General features: G+C 46.4%; 1 long non-coding RNA gene across 4 annotated transcripts in view; it reads right to left on the reverse strand.

Moving 5' to 3' along the window:
- Positions 1–1797: 1797 nt before the first annotated feature.
- Positions 1798–13939, reverse strand: part of LOC112583455 — a 32784-nt gene continuing 20642 nt past the window's right edge. For 2 of the 4 annotated variants that reach the window (XR_003107529.3, XR_003107527.3), the window contains one exon: positions 10241–10906. This is a non-coding gene — a long non-coding RNA (uncharacterized LOC112583455). Of the gene's footprint in view, positions 2695–10240; positions 10907–13939 lie in introns of those variants that run through there. The other 2 variants (XR_003107528.3, XR_003107530.3) reach the window with 2 other exon arrangements.

The following is a 13939-nucleotide window of genomic DNA, read 5'->3' on the forward strand; positions in this document are numbered from 1 at the left end:
AAAAGCAGTATGTGTGAATGAAATACTACAGTAACAAAATCCTAAAATATGTGTCTTTGACTTAGGGACCAGACGATAAGCAGAAAACTGAAAACTATAGAGATCTCAAAAAATGATGACCCATGTTAAATAGTACAAAACAATTAGTAAAGCCATTGCCTGTGGAAGACAGTACCTTGTGAACTTTGAGGTTTGAGCAATGAAATTTCCAGGCAGAACTTGAATATGTCTACTGCTGGTTAGTTTGTAAGCTGATTTGAGAGGGAACATAGAGGGTACAGAACAGGCTAGGATGGAAAAGAAAACTTTCTTACCTCCAGTGAATCAAACCAGTAAAAGATAAAACTTGGGCCACTGCCAGTAAGATAGAAGCTTAGAATAAAACACAAATCAAGTTTATAGTTATAAGACCCTTGAAGGAATTAAAGCAATGCCTAGAATACTCTCTTGGCTGGACAAAAGGGCTTCTAGGAGCTTTAAAGATGCTATCCCAGAGCAGCCTGAGTGCCAGAAGTAGCTGAGAAAAGGTCTATAGAGTTGGGCATGTCTCAAAAAGATCTGGTCAGATAGAGTGGATTTCAATCAGATCCAAAGTAACCCCAAGAAAATTTGTCAAGGAATTGGGAGGTGAAATTGCCATCAGCCTGAACTAAAAGGTCCTAAATCAAAGTTATTCAGAATTGTAAAAGACCTCTGAATCCCCAAAACTTTACAGCAGGCAAGAGGCCAAGGGTTTTGCACATTTTCCTGCGCACTCATCAGAAGTGGGGAAGGAGGGTGATGGGAAAGGAAGATGTCCCAGAAGGTGGAGCCAAAAGCCAGTGCTCCCATCCCCATGGATGGGAGAGCCAGCGCCTTGACCAGGACTTTTGCCCGGCCCCGGAGTGTGGAAACGGGGCAGCGTGCGTGCTGAACGAATTCAGAATTGTCAGTGGCCTGTGCCGTCCAGCCTTTCCCCTCTTTAGATGTCTGTGTTCACTGTGGTTATCCTGTGCTTGTTTCTTCACTGTGTATTCAGTGCGTGGGAGGCAGATAGCTTGTACTTTTAGTTCATAAGCCTTTGGATCAAGAGGAACCCCATTTGGATCTGTTGTTAGTCCCAAGATCCTGGACATGGAACAGCATCTGATGCCATAGTTACATGCAATTTTTGCAGGTCTTTGGGAGGAGAGTGAGCATTATTCCTGTGAACATTTGTGGGCAGACTGTGCTGTACTGATTGCGAAACCTACACCAGTTCTCTGCCCATCCCTGTATCCAGTGTGGGCCTGGCAGCTCCATCCAGAAGACGTAAGGTCCAGCTCCGCAACCCTCGAGGCCAGGTTGTCACCACACCTGGGACTTTGTGCTCCTGGCTCGCTCCTCTGTTGGGTGGAGGTGCTGGGGCCAATCGGTTCGACAGCCATTTTCTAAGGACTTAAAGCCACACTCAAGGGCCCTGTTGTTCCTGGTGACACCTCCCTGGTGTAAGACTGTGCCCTCTCACTCTACTGCACCAAGGTGAGGTGGGTTGTCCCAAGAGGGACAGAGTGTGGTAAGGAAGCTGAGGATATGAGGAGGCAACTCAGGCTGTGTGTGTGTTCGTGCTCATTCGCTTAGTCATGTCCGGGCAACTCATGGACTGTAGCCCACCAGGCTCCTCTGTCCATGGGGATCCTCTAGGCAAGAATGCTGCAGTGGGTAACCATTTCCTTCTCCAGAGGATCTTCCTGACCCATGGATCAAACTCAGGTCTCCTGCATTGCAAGTGGATTCTTTACCACCGAGCCACCTGGGAAACCCACTGAAAAACTCTCCCGTGCGATTACCCTGGCAATCCCCATGGTGTTCCTAAACCAGATGCTTCTCTTATTTTGCAGAATAAGAGAAGGCAGAGCCATTCCTTATTAGCAGCATCATGTGCTGCTCTGCTCGGATCTCCACCCGGCTCCGAGGGACACCCCGGTCTGTGCAGAGCCTTTGGCTGTGGGCCCTCACCCAGTGCTGTGCCTGCCCTCCTCCCCTTCCTTTCTCTACCTTTGCTCAAAACTCTTCCCACGGCTAGACTCTCCTTGTCCTACTCCTCCCGGCAAACCCCCACTCTGATGAGCGTCAGCTGCCACCACCAGCTCCTTCCTCTGAACTGTGCCACCTTCTAAGACATGCCAAGACAGATGTCATTTTTCTGCTGCCATTTCTGTCTCTACCCCCATACTGGCAGCTCCAGAAAGACAGGAACTGTTTCTTTTTTTTTTTTTTTTTTTAATCCCCAGAGCCTATCGGAGTGTCTAAGATTGAGATGGAACTTATCCAAATTCACAAACCAACTAAAACAGACAGTTCAGTTCAGGATTTCCTGCTAAGTCTCAATCACGCTAATCTCATCCTGCGGCTCTGACTCTCAACATGAATGGTCTATTGCTTCCCAATAACACATTCTCTGTGACATGGAAATGGACTTTCGAACAGGAAGCAAAATTCAGAAGGTGCACACTTTTCTTCATAACTTCCCCATAACTACCAGCGTTGTAGGGAGGATTGCAGGTTGTATAGTAAACAGGAAGGTGAATATGCATTTGGTGCGTCTAAAACCTAGTTGAAAAGCGGAAAGCACTTACATGCCGTTGTAACACCGAGAACCTAACACAGCATCGTGCGTCTGTTAGTCGTGTGGTCCTTTGCAGTTTACTGTGCTTTAACTTATGTTCTTCTCACCTGATGAGAAAACAAGTGAAAGCAAAATTCATCAAAAGGAAAACTATCTGAGTGGGCCTGATGCAATCAGAGGAGCTCATTAAATCTGGGTTGAGAGACTCAGACAGAGATTGAACACATGAAAAGGATTCAGTACAATGGAGCGTCTCTACTGCTGGCTTTGAATGGAGGTCGCCTGTTGGGAGCTGAGAGGGTCATCCTGCTGCCGGCCAACAAGAAACCTCAGTCCAACAATCTCCAGGAATTGAATTCTTGATAACCCACATGAGCTTAGAAAAGGACCCTGCACTCCAGATAAGACTGCAGCATAGCCTCTGCTTTGATTTTGGTCTTGTGAGACCCTGAGCAGAGAACCCGGACTTCTGCCCTAGAGAACTGTCAGCTAAAAAATGGGCATTGTTTTAAGCTTCTAAGTTTGTGATAAACTGTTATAGAGTGATGGAAAACCAATTTAGGACATTTCACCACAAATTCAGATTTGACTCATGTTTGAGCATCTTTGAGGAGCTAGGAGTGGTGTTGGGAAAGCTTTTCTATGTTAAATTAGCTAATCCTCTCTTTACTCCTTCATGGAGCATAAAGCAGTTGTACTGTTTGGATGGTATCCTCAAAACAGACAGTCTCAATCAAACAACAATTCCATGCCTCTTGTTATGGTGTGTCGACTGAAAAAATGCGCAACACGAGAGTTGTGAGTTAAGTTTTATTTGGGGCCATATGAGGACTGCAGCCCAGGAGATGGCACCTCAGAGCTCTGAGAAACTATTCCAAAGAGGCAACAAGCAAAGGTCAGTATATAATGCGATTTTGTTAAAGAGGGGAATGCATTCAATCAGGCACATATTTTCCCAAAAGATTTGTACTCGTCTCATGAAGCTTCTGTTGTTAGTCACGAGAAACAGTCATCGCCACGAAGGATTTCAGTGCTTTTCTAAATATGAGGAGATATAAGATTTGGGCTCATAAAATCAGCTGCTGAGAATATCTAACTATCTGAAGATGTCTCCTGCCCGTATTTGGCCGGGTAGAGAGTGCTTCATTTCTGCTCTCCAGCTGAACTCCTTCAGCATCTGCAACAGCAGATGATCTAATCCTTGTGGAGGAAGACGGCAAGCACCCATGGCAGGTGCCAATTTTTAGTTGACAGGTGGTTCGTGTAGAGAAAGACGTGTGACCCAGGCTTAGAGTAATTAGTGCACAGCATTCACTCAGCTGAATGACTGGTTCAGAAGTGAGTGTATGAAGTCAGTCAGTCCAGTCCGAGCCCAGTGTGTGTTAGTCACTCAGTCATGTCCAACTCTTTGTGACTCCATGGACTGTAGCCCGCCAGGCTCCTCTGTCCATGGGATTCTCCAGGCAAGAATACTGGAGTCAGAGTCAGAGTCCAACGATTTTTTTCAGCGATTGGGTAAGAGAAGTTCTTTCTTATTCTGGGCAACAGGATGTGTAAACTGGGAGGCCTGGGACTTTTGCTGCCATTTTTCTCCTGAGACAAAAGCAAATGATAATAAGAGACTCCAAGAGAAATACATCTGGACCCTTGATCAAACCATACCTGAAGCTTTGGCCACTAACCTAGATAGCATATTCAAAAGCAGAGACATTACTTTGCCAACAAAGGTTCGTCTAGTCAAGGCTATGGTTTTTCCTGTGGTCATGTATGGATATGAGAGTTGGACTGTGAAGAAGGCTGAGTGCCGAAGAATTGATGCTTTTGAACTGTGGTGTTGGAGAAGACTCTTGAGAGTCCCTTGGACTGCAAGAAGATCCAACCAGTCCATTCTAAAGGAGATCAGCCCTGGGATTTCTTTGGAAGGAATGATGCTAAAGCTGAAACTCCAGTTCATGCAAAGAGTTGACTCATTGGAAAAGACTCTGATGCTGGGAGGGATTGGGGGCAGGAGGAGAAGGGGACGACAGAGGATGAGATGGCTGGATGGCATCACTGACTCGATGGATGTGAGTCTGAGTGAACTCCAGGAGTTGGTGGTGAACAGGGAGGCCTGGCGTGCTGCGATTCATGGGGTTGCAAAGAGTCGGACACAACTGAGCGACTGATCTGATCTGATACTTTCTAGGAGCCATGAGCTAAATTATTTCTTCCAATTGTTTAAGTCATTTTGAATTGGGTTTTCAGTTCTTTGGAAGTAAAGCCATCCTAATACATTACTATTTCTATTGGACGGATGACAAAATGAAACTCAAGAAAGTTATTCCCTGAGGTCACAGAGCTAGTAAGTGGCAGGATTGAGATTTAAAACTCAATCCTTTAGCTCATTTCATTATACAAACCTCATTTCATTATACAAATGCCTCATCCAACTCACCTTTGTCCAATCCTAACGGGTAGAATACCTTTACTTCTCTAGGAAAAAACCATGCTCATCTTAAGGATTCTGGCTTCTCCTCATTCCTGGAAAGGGACTCCCAGCTTCACAATCTGAATGCTTCTACATCTCCATTTCCAGAACCATCCTATGTCCCAGTCTTCCCAACCACAATTTAAATCCAATAAGAGCAGAACTCTTTTTTTTTTTTTTTCCACTCACTGCTTTTTCCTTTAGTGGGTCACAACCCTGCCATCATATGGAAATAGGCATATGAGACCTTTCCGTTTAGGTGGAGAATGGGGCTTAGACCAGCACAGCAGGTGAGGAAAAGTGCTTTCCTGGTCTCTAAATACCCCATCAGAGCTGGTGTCAGTCCCTGAGGAATGTCTCAGGAGGTGGGCAGTGAGTAAACAAAAGAGAAAGCCCGGACATAAATGAGAAGTCGCACTCTTTAGCAAGAAAATGTCCCATTAATCACTGTCAAGACACCCCCACCTCCCACAGGATGGCATCAGAAAGAAAATTAAGTAACCAAATACAAGGTCCTTCCTGTCAGTGGAAGGCAATATTATTAGCAAATTAGCAAACATATCCATCAGTGGTAAAAGAAAATCAATGGGTTTTGGAGTTTTACAAAAAACAGGAAAAAGCCTAGGAGAAGCGATAGATCCATTCTAGAGCTTGGTGTTTCTTTCACAGGGATTAAAGCGGCCTCACAGACCACCCCCTGCTTCCTCCCCAACCCCTTTCGGGGGAGAGGGCCTCACTGCGTTCACCGTGGGCATACCGGCCAAAAGAGCCCCTCACCCTGGAGTTGGGGGTGCATTTTGGGAGCCATCACTTTAAAGTTGTTCTGGAATACGTGCCTGGTGGAGGAGGGACAGTGTGGATCTGAAGGTGCCTGGCGATGTCATTTTCCAGCATTTTCCCGGCTGAGCAGAGAGTGGCTGGGCAGCCAAGCAAGAGCCTTCAGATGACTAAAGGAGCAGGAAGGGACATGAGACGGTGTCCTGCGTTTAGAAAGGCAGGCAGACGTTTGGACCGTACAGAGAATGGCCCCCACGCAGCCCCACACAGTCCTGAGAGAGTCCTCAGAAACTGAGACTAGCTGGATGGATATTTAGAGACAAGGCTGCAGTCCATGGGGTCGCTAAGAGTCAGGCACGACTGAGCGACTTCACTTTCACTTTTCACTTTCATGCATTGGAGAAGGAAATGGCAACCCACTCCAGTGTTCTTGCCTGGAGAATCCCAGGGACTGGGGAGCCTGGTGGGCTGCCGTCTATGGAGTCACACAGAGTCGGACATGACTGACGCGACTTAGCACCAGCAACAGCAGCACTTTTCTTTGCCTGCTATGTTGGTCTAAGCCCAGTTCTTCACCTAACCAGAAAGGTCTTTGCTTATTTCCATATGACAGAAGGGTTGATGGCCTAATGTAGCCCCTGACCTCCATGGTGGTCCTGGGAGACAGGCTCTTGCTTTATTCATGTCTTCTGTTTATTCTTTTTTTTTTTTTCAAGAATCTAAAAAGAAGTGAAACAAATGAACTTATTTATAAAACAGAAACAGATTCACAGACTCAGAGAATGAATTTATGGTTGGGGGTGGGGGGTGGGAAGAATGGGGGAAGAGATAGGGAGTTTAGGACTTCCTGTAGATCACAGGGAACTCTGCTCAATGTGATGTGGCAGCGTGGATAGGAAGGGAGTTTGGGGGAGGATGGATACATGTATATGTATGGCTGAGTTCCTTTGCTGTCCACCTGAAACTATCAACATTGTTAATTGGCTATCAGTTCAGTTCAGTCGCTCAGCGTGTTGGACTCTTTGCAACCCCATGAACCTAATTGGCTATACGCCAATACAAAGGAAAGTTTTTGTTTTTGTTTAAAGAATCTGATAATAATTACAGACCCTATTGTTTAAAAAAAAAACAACAACTATTTTCTGGAGATTCACACATACTTTGGGGGCTGGTTACTCCAAAGAACTCCTGTCTTAAGAAAAATCACCCTTCTCTGGAGACAGGCCCACCTGGCACTCTTCTTGATGAAGTGTGGCTAAGGGCATGAACCTGGCATTCTGCATCAGGGCGGCCCAGGTTGCTTTGAACTAACAAAGGGGCCTTAAATCATGGAAGGAGCATAGCCTCCTTCCGACATCTGGAATTTTAATGAGGTAGGATCAGGCAGACAGAGCCAGAAAGAGCAATTTAGCATCCATTGAAAAGCTTTTTTTTTTTATAAGCATCTTGGTTGATTTTTCAAACATGCAACAGGCACTTTAATACAGATTTCTGTGAATTAGTTTGTCTTGTTGAATAAATGACCATTGCTAAAATGCCTCTACCTCCCCTGCCCCCTGCCACTGCAACCCCAGTTTGGCTGTATTTATTTATTTGCCACTTTTAAAGCTCAGCTTAGGTTTCTGGTGTGCACATGACTCTCAGAGGCTGGCTGGCTCCCTCCACTTCCTGGGGTGTGGCTGGCACAGGTTAGAGGGCACCTGGAGCTGAGAACTGCCAGCCACTCCCTCCCTCCCCTCCGCATCCACCTGCCTTTCCAGAATCTTGTCTGACACAGGGGACAAGTCGGGAGCAGGCCACTTGCCCTGATGCAGCCCCGATCCACCATGATAGAGGGGAGACGGCAAAGACGTGTACGAACCTGTCTTTTCCATCTTCAGCACCAGCGCTCACAAGGCAAGGCCCTCATACACCCAGGTCACTCTCTCTCCCACTGCCTGCCGGTGTCCCAGGCTCTGAGTGCCGTGGACTGCCTCTGCAGCAGCAGCGCCCAGAAACAGGCTCTGCTCGGTTTCCCCATATAGAACCACCTCTCCGCTCAGAACAGGCTCTTCTCTCCCCTACAGCCCAGTTGGTTCAATCCTCCCTCCAGGTCTCCTCATCCTTAGGGACTGGGGCGAGGAGAAGGAGAGCTGGAAGGGCAGTGGGCAGCCCACTGGCTACTGCTCCCCCCTACCCAGGGATTCAGGAGCGGGAGCACCTTCCCCACATGCCCTCCAGGGGGCGCCCATCCCCGCTTCAACAGCGCACATCCTCTGCGCGGCGCACAGCCCTGTACCAGGGGTGTGAGTCAGGCGAGCTCATCGCCTTGCCTCCCGGACGGTTGGGTGTTCTGGGGACCTTTCTGTCCCTTCCCAGGTATGGGCTTCCCCACCGCAAGATTTGCACCCATTCCAGGAGTGATGACACGAAGTTTAGATAGAACCAAGACCATAGGAATCTGAAAATAACTCCAGAAGTTATCTCCCTCAAGGTCTTTATTTGAGAGATGAGGAAACTGAGGCCCAGAGTAGTTAGTAAAGTAAGTGTATTTGTGACACGTTTCATAACCACTCACCTGATGTTCACGTGCTTCCCAGCTCTAGGCTGCATTGCTGCATCTGAGTCTGTCCATTTTAAAAAATGTTTATAATAAGTCCATCTGCTGAAAGGACTAAGGGTTTAGGTGGGGCAGTGTTAAAAATGATCTCATATAGAGACCGGCCCAGAGTGAGAGGAGACTTCTGTCTCTCTACTGCAGATACAACATGGTGGACAAAAGCAGGTTATAATTGAGAGCAGTTTAAGAATAGCCAATTAAGCTAATTCTTGCTTCAGAGACTCTGTCTGCCAGTGGAGTGTATTGTATCTCTTGTATGACTAAACTTAAATCAGTGTTCTGGACAGTCACGGTGAATGTAGATATTTTTTAAATAGAAATGATAACCCTTAATGTGAATAAGAACTGAATGAGCAGGGAAACTAGTTCATTCCAACAAAGATAATGTAGGTGATTGTGTCCTTTTGGGAGCTGGTAAAATCCCCAGAAGAGTCAAACTAGTTCTAATATACCAGTTAAATGTTAAAAAGAAGTTTTTTTTAAAAAAACTTGTGTTCAGTCACTCAGTCATGGCCAACTCTGCGACCCCGTGGACTGTAGCCCACCAGGCTCCTCTGTCCATGGAATTTTCCAGGCAAGAATACTGGAGTGGGTTGACATTTCCTTCTCCAGGGGGAGAGGGGGGGAACCACTGGAGATTTAGCTAATAGAACAATCTAATCAAGAACACAAAAGGCTCCCAAGAGCTTTCCTTTATTCCTAAGGGAGTCAGGGTCACCAAACCCACCCAGCAGCAAAGTACATTCTCCATGTCTCCACAAAGATAATTCATCTTTTTCTTCTCACTTTCTTACCCACAAACGTGTGTCTGATTCCAGAATTTTCAGATAACTTTTCATTTTGGTCTGCACCAAGAGAAACCACCAGAAGGGAGAGGGAAGTTGGTTCTCGCTGTCCAACCCCTCAGGACACAGCTTGGGACAGTCGGGCTTCTCCACAGGGAGGACCATGGGCTTTGGGACACACCGAGGGGAAGCCTGCAGTTTCCGTCCTTGACCAGCTTGGTAGTGAAGAGATGCATGGAGAGCGCCTCTGTCTGGCAGCCATGTGCCCCCAAGGATAGTGACGCTCGCTCACCTGACTAGGTTCGCATCTCATCACCTTGAAAGCCAACCCTAAGGTTTTTATGAACATTGCCTTTTATAAACGAGAGGTGTCAAAAGTCATCTGAAGAATAAAATGGGGTTTGCATGCTTTTGAGACATCATTAGGAGAGCTGTAGGCTAATGTTGATGCCACTCACTGATTTTATCAAGTATCAGCACCTATCTAATACCTGCCCTGTACCAGGCACTGTGTCTGGGTCCATGAGATGGACAAAGTTCCTGTTTCCTGAGAGTTTGCAATCTAGTGGGGAAGACAGCTAGACAAGCCTGCCTTTGCAGCCTATGACAAAGGCTAGAATAAAGGATAAACAAACAACATAGGTGGTGGTTTAGTCGCTAAATCATGTCCAACTCTTGCAACCCCATGGACTGTAGCCTGCCACGCTCCTCTGTCCATGGGATTCTCCAGGCAAGAATACTGGAGTGGGTTGCCATTTCCTTCTCCAACATAGGAACACAGAGCAAAGACCTTCTAAGCCTGCTCTGGGTGTGGGAGCTTCTGAAGGGGATGACACTTGTCCCCGGAATGAAAAGGATGACTGAGAGTTTAGCAGACAGAGGGGTTGGGGGTGTGGGTACAGCAGGGCGGGGAGGGCACTCCAAGACAAGGACACGGCACAGCTAACCCACAGACACGTGACACCGCACCACAGCAAGCTAGAACATTTTAAAAATACTAAGCCAAGGACATACAGAGTCCCTCCTCAAAAGGAAAGCCTTTATTTAGAATTCAAAGTGAAAAGTGAGTGGTAATCTTGGAACACTGAAACATATCCATTATGAGGAAATAATGCCATTGCAGGAGTTTTCATGACTGGCCAGGAATACTGAGAAAGAGGTGCAGAACCATGGGCATTTGTTAGACTGACTTCCAGTGTTGCTGAGAGAGGACCCCCTTCCTTCTGGTCTACACTCCATCTAGTGTAATCAGGTGTATCAAGCGGTCATGACATGAACAACGTCTTACTTTACTTCAGCTCTGTCTATCCACAGGGCAGCATTCTGATATTGATTTGGCTTCTCAGATATGTTTCCGTATTAAAAAAAACAAATTGCCAATGGGAGCTTTTAAGTACCTCCTCTCGAGATCTTTCTCAAGGAAAATGGATGATTTGTCGTTTTGGTCTTTAACAACAATGTCTTGGAAGTTGAGTATGAATGAACCAGGCCAGCATGAACAGATAGACTCTCGTTGAGTGAGCTGACAAAAACTTCTGCATCTTTTGATGCCACCAGGAAGCAGGTCTCCGGGGAAGCCAGCCTTGACACACTTCCTCACTGCAACACCAAGTTTCCAGTGACCGTGGGATGAATGGATGCTTGGCAGGATGTACATTCCAATGTATTTTCCCTGAGAGGAAGTGCATTTTCTGGAACATTATCCGAGAGGATAATTGGAAAAAAAACCAAACTCTTTATGGATAGGAAAGATAACACCCAACTCACGATGCTTTTTGTGAGCTATTGTTGTTTAGTCACCAAGTTGTATCCAACTCTTTTGTGACCCCATGGACTGTAGCCCACCAGGCTCCTCTGTCTATGAGATTTCGCAGGCAAGAATACTGGAATGGGTAGCCATTTCCTTCTCTAAGGGATCTTCCCAACCCAGGGATCAGACCCATGTGTCCTACATTGCAGGCAGATTCTTTACCACTGAACCACCAGGGAAGCCCATAGTTTTCGTGATGAAGTGACAGCAATCACCTTGGAAAGCATTCACTGTTACTGCTGCTGCTAAGTTGCTTCAGTCGTATCCGACTCTGTGCAACCCCATAGACGGAAGCCCACCAGGCTCCCCCGTCCCTGGGATTCTCCAGGCAAGAACACTGGAGTGGGTTGCCATTTCCTTCTCCAATGCATGAAAGTGAAAAGTGAAAGTGAAGTCGCTCAGTCGGGTCCAACCCTCAGCGACCCCATGGACTGCAGCCTTCTAGGTTCCTCCGTCCATGGGGTTTTCCAGGCAAGAGTACTGGAGTGGGGTGCCATTGCCTTCTCCGAAGCATTCACTAGATAGTTACAAAGTGCCTGCCATGCACAAGAGAGTGTGAGGGCTACCAAGCAGAGACAGGAACGGCTTTCCTGCCAGGCACTTTCACTCTAGAAAAAGAAGAAAATGTGTATAATAGAAAGTAGAAACTGATATGAACTATAGAAGATATCTCTGAAATGCTATTAATAGCTCAGAAGAAGAAATACTCTTTATTTTATGTAAACACTTCTTTAACCCTTACTATGTACCAGGTACTGTTTTAAGCACTGAATGTGTAATAGCTTATTGAATGTGCCTAGTACTTCGCTTTCACTTTTCACTTTCATGCATTGGAGAAGGAGGTGGCACCCCACCCCAGTGTTCTTGCCTGGAGAATCCCAGGGGACGGGGGAGCCTGGTGGGCTGCCGTCTATGGGGTCACACAGAGTCGGACACGACTGAAGCAACGCAGCAGCAGCAGCAGTAATTTTTGAGGAAGTTACTATTATTATCCTCATTTTACAGACGGAGAAACTAGGACACAGTGAGAAATTTTAAGAAAATCCTGTGGCTAGAAAGTGACCAAGCTGGGATTTGAACTGGGGTGGTGGTTTGGTCCCAGAATCCTTGTTCTCATCCAGCCCCCTGAAATCTTCTAACTGGCAGCTGGAGAACCCCAGGGAAGCATTCATGAATGTGAAGATATTTATCCAGAGCCTTGAAGAGGGTGGGCAGCTTTGGGCTATGCAGACATGGAAGGAAGCACGTGCCAGGCAAAGTAAACAGTGCTGGGGAGGGCAGGGAGGCTGGCACGCCTGGGACTATTGTTTCCTAGTCAGCCAACAATCACCCTACTGCCTCAGCACAAGTTCAGGTTCAGAAAGAATAACTTGTCAGAATAAAGGGCCTGAGTAAAGGGTCAAGTATGAGGGCCAAACAATGGTGAAAAATCTAGCCTTTGAACTTCAGTTTCCACAATTTCCATTCATGCTCCCAGCCTCAATCATTAGTTGAGTGGCTCAAAAAAAAGGCGTGGGTTTGATAGGAGCAAACCAACAGTAAGGTACCATAAGGAGAGCAGTTCAAATCTTATCCTGACATGGCATGGACCCAAAGGCAGGGTTAGCCATCGACCTGAAGCCTCAAGGTTTGGTATTTCCTGATCTACAGGGAGGGGTAAGCAGACCTCATGTTATTTTCATATATCCCACAACAGAGGAGAAAACAATGCTGGGAGAGCTGGGGTAATGTTCTCTTTCTCAAGAAAAACCCAACCCTATTTTAAAGACAAGATCTCTTCTCTTGCTGCAAGGATGCCTCATGAGGCTTTAAAAGTAACCAAATCATAATGGTAGCATCCTTCACAAGCAATGAATTTCCTCCCCAAGTGTCGGTGCTGAGTACTGAGTTTAAGAAACTGCGTGATATTTCTTTGAACTAATTCCTGATTTCCTTCATCTCCATCTCCTGGACTGAAATTGTGATTAATAACCAGGAAGACTGAAGGGCAGGTCTGTGATCACGCAAAAGCTGAGTCAGGGCAAGGGGATGAGTGTGCCAAGGTCTTGGCCCTTGTCTTCCAGAATGATGTAGAAAGAGGCTTCTTTTGATGCAGACACCAGCCTCTGGCACATGCCCATGGGCTCTGGTGGAGGCAGCAGCACAGTTAGAGTGGTTATCTGCAAGTAGTTCACGTTTGAATAAAACACAGTCCAAAAATTGGATCCTTGGATTCACCCTCCCCATCCCAAGGAGCTGCCTGGGCAAGAGGAAGAGGTTGTAAGATTCGGCTCCAGGGAGACATCAGTGTAAATACTTGCTATGTAAACACATGCTAGTTTGGAGGAATTTACCCAACTTCGATGAATCTCAGTTTGCTCATGTGGGAAATAGAGATTATCACATTATATTTAAAGGGATATTTGGAAGAATCAAATACTATGATATAAAGCACTTATCATAGTGCCTGATACATAAAAGATGCTCAGAAAGAGCATCCTCCTAAGAGACCCTCAGTTCATCCACATCCTTGTAACAGCATACATTCTGAGTACACACTATTATAACCATTCTTCCTCCCGTTCAGCAAGAAGGCAACCCTGAAAATCAGGGACTCAACCCTTGTAAACAAGAAAAGAACTGGCATGAAGTGCTAAGAGTAGAAGCAACATCAGAGCTGGTTGGAGGCCATGACAGGAAACACAGACAAGAGAAAGGCACTAATTTTAAAGGGTGTAATGAAGTCAGGAGAGACAAGTATTCAGGCCTCCTAAAGTCCACTGTCTGCTGAAGCAGTCATTCATGCCTCTGGCTGACGTCACTAACAAGATCCTCCCACGTGGACCTGGAGCATCAGCACCAATCAAGGAGAAGGATGGGTTGCCTGATTCAAAAGGAGAGGAACTGGCTACTGACCACACAACTCCTAAGAAAT

The sequence above is a fragment of the Bubalus bubalis genome, chromosome 1, assembly GCF_019923935.1.
Source record: "Bubalus bubalis isolate 160015118507 breed Murrah chromosome 1, NDDB_SH_1, whole genome shotgun sequence".
NCBI lineage: Eukaryota > Metazoa > Chordata > Mammalia > Artiodactyla > Bovidae > Bubalus > Bubalus bubalis.